Genomic DNA, 3,508 nt, shown 5'->3' with positions numbered 1-3,508 from the left:
CATACACTCACACACATATACTCATACACACATACACACTCATACACTCACACACACATACACTCTCACACCCATACACACATATATTCACACACATACACACATACACTCACACACACATACACTCACACACACATACTCACACACACACAAACACACAAACACACACTCATACACACATACTCACACAAACACACAAACACACACTCATACACATATACTCACACACATACACACACATATACACACACATACACACATACAGGTACACACACATACACATACACACATACACACATACACTCACACACATACACATACACACATACACTCACACACATACACATACACACATATATACTCACACACATACACACACATACACACACACACACACACACACACTCACCTCATTAGATGCCAAAAAAGCCTTTGACAAAAATCCAACACCCCTTCGTGATAAAAATCCTGGAGAGACGAGGGACATACCTTAAACTAACAGAGGCGATTTACAGCAAGTTGTAGCCAACCATCACTGGCCTGATGGGGAGAAACTCAAAGCATTTCCTCTAAGATCAGCAACAAGCCCAGGTTGTCCACTCTCTCTGTTCTTCCTCAGTATAGTCCTTAAGGTCTTAGCTAGTGCAATAACAGCTGAAAGAGATCAAGGGGATACAGATAAGAAGGGAAGAAATCTTTATTGTCAGATGATATTATCGTACACATGAATGGCGCTTTAAAAAGTCCAATGCAAAACTCCTACAGCTGATAAATACGTTCAGCAAAGCAGCAGGATCCAAAATTAACTCACAAAAATCAGGAGCACTCCTATATACAAGTGACAAATGGACTGAGTGAAATGAGGGAAAACAACCCCTTTCACTAGACCCTTTAAAAACTCTAACCAAGAAAGTAAGACATGTCTGATAAGAACTTTAAGACATTGGAGAAAGAAATTGAAGAAGATATCAGAAGATAGAAAGATCTCCCATGCTCATGGGTAGGTAGGATTGACATAATAAAAATGGTCACCCCACCAAAAGCAATCTACAGATTTAATGCAATCCCTATCAAATTTCCAATATAATTTTTCACAGAGTTTGAAAGAACAATTTTCAGCTTTATATGGAATCACACAAAAACCCCAAATACTACTGTTAAAGGAATTTAGCAATAAAATGGGGGTGGGAGGGTGGGGGGGTGGTGGTGGGGGTGGGGAGGTGGGGGTGGGGATGGGGGATGGAGAACACTGGAGAAACGAGACTGTCTAAACCCAGCACGACAGACACACGTATGAACTTACAGAGAGGGTGGCAGGCAGCATGCACAGGCTGTACACATCTACTAGAGGGGGTCCCACCAAGGAGAGGGAAGTGGGGATAGACCTGTGGTAGCCTGACTAAGAAGCTCCACTCTACATGCACTGATTTGATGCTTGGTCTCAGGGAGTGGCACTTTAGGAGTTGGTCTCCTGGACTAGGCGTGCCACGGGGAGTGGACCTTGAGGTTTCAAAAAGTCCATTCTTAGCCCCAGAGTCTTTCTCTCTCTCCATGGCTTGTGGATCCGGATGTAGAACTCTCAACTACTTCTCCAGTACCGGTTCTTCCTGCATGCTACTGTAGGGAGCTGCGACGTGCCGCGCCTCAAAGATGGCGCTGGTTTCCGCCTTCCGGACGCTCCCGACCGTGAGCGCTCCTTGTAGTAAACAAGTCCTTATTTGGCTATGCCTGCCTGGCCTGCTAGGTTCCGCATAGTGACAGCCTATCTGCATGACCCACGTAGCACTAGTAGTAGTAGTAGGAGTAGGAGTAGGAGTAGTAGTAGGAGTAGTAGTAGGAGTAGGAGTAGGAGTAGGAGTAGTAGTAGTAGAAGAAGATTGTATCAAGGTTCCTGAATAAACTGCTTGAAGAAGATCTCCTCTGGTCGTGTCTTCCTTGCTGGTCGAGGTTGGTCTCGACATGCTACCACACTCCTATCCTTCCATGATGACAATGGACTAAACCTCTGAAACTCTAAGCCCCGATTAGATGTTTTCCTTTAATCCAGCTTGCCACCAGGTTGTGGCAGCACTGAGCGCCTTCAATCCCAGTACTCTGGAGGCAGAGGCAGGCAGATCTCTATGTGTTTGAGGCCAGCCTGGTCTACAGATCAAGTCCCAGGACAGCCAAGGTTACATAGAGAAACTTTGTCTCAAACAAAGGAACGAACAAGCAAGCAAGCAAGCAAACAAACAAACCAAATCTGAAAACACCGCCCCCCACCAAAAAAAATTGCTGTGGTCATGGCATTTTAAGCACTTGCAAATAAAAGTTTAGTTTCTTCAATGGAGTCTCATGGGGGCTGCATGGCAGACCCTGTGCCTAGCAGTAGACAGCCAACAGAAAATGAACTCAATGGCATCCTTGGGGATTCTTTGTCTCATAATATTCAGTCAGGGCATTTATGTATTTATGTATTTATATTTATTTATATTTTTAATTTATTTCACCTTACAGATCCTTTGCATATATGTCATGGCTTCTGGTGTTGTGTTTTTATGGGATTTCTGTCTCTCTGTCTACATGTGTTCCTTATGCGTTTGGCTTTTTTTTTCTATTTGTTTGTTTTGTTCTATTCTGACTTTTTTTCTAATCTTATTTTACTATTATTTTGTTTTCTAATGAGAGGAATGGGGTGGATTTGGATTTGTTGGAAGGATCTGGGAGGAGTTGGGATAGGGAAAGTCACAATCAGAATATATCGTATGAATCACCTTGAAGGTCGAGCTGTGCAGTTTTACAAGATCTGCCCGGGACATGGGCAGCGATACGCCTGGACGGATGGGAAGGTTTTCCAGTTTCTTAACGCCAAATGTGACCCTGCATTCCTTTCCAAAAGGAATCCTCGGCAGATAACCTGGACTGTCCCCTCCAGAGGAAGACACAGGAAAGGACAGTCAGAAGACATTCAAAAGAAAAGAGACTGCCGCGCAGTCGAATTCCAGTGAGCCGTCACCAGTGCGTCTCTGGCTGATTTAACGGCCGAGAGGACTCAGAAACCAGGAGTCAGGAAAGCTCAGGGAGAGCAGGGTAGCAGGGCTGCCAAGGAAGCAAGAAAGGCCAAGCAGGCATCAAAGAAGACAGCAATAGCTGCTGTCAAGGCCCCCACAAAGGCAGCCCTTAAACAAAAGATGGTGAAGCTGTGAAGGTCTCTGCTCCGAGTTGGTGGCAAACGCTAATTTGGTAGATCAGAGTTTAAAATAAAGATCTGTTTTATATATATGTGTGTGTGTGTATGTGTATATGTATATATGTATATATATAGTATAAATCTATTTTCAATAAAAGAAAAATAGAAAATAAAAAAATTCACAAAGAAAATATCCTTTATCTTCCTTTCCAAAGTCTTAAACACACAGCAGTAGTTTGTACATTATATAAACTTTATATTTAAAAGTGGAGAAACACTCTGACAGGTGAGTTTACTCACACTTGGGTAGGGCAATGATTAAGTTAAGTCATTTGATCA

At 43.1% G+C, this 3,508-nt stretch overlaps 1 pseudogene; it reads left to right on the top strand.

The window, feature by feature from the left end:
* The first annotated feature begins 2,748 nt into the window (after positions 1–2,748).
* Rpl24-ps4 (ribosomal protein L24, pseudogene 4) lies at positions 2,749–3,218 on the top strand (annotated as a pseudogene).
* The last annotated feature ends 290 nt before the right edge of the window (positions 3,219–3,508 follow it).

This window comes from Rattus norvegicus, chromosome 5 (assembly GCF_036323735.1).
Source record: "Rattus norvegicus strain BN/NHsdMcwi chromosome 5, GRCr8, whole genome shotgun sequence".
In the NCBI taxonomy this organism is placed as follows: domain Eukaryota; kingdom Metazoa; phylum Chordata; class Mammalia; order Rodentia; family Muridae; genus Rattus; species Rattus norvegicus.
Note: the sequence above shows the minus strand (reverse complement) of the source record. Positions and strands in the feature narration are given on the sequence as shown.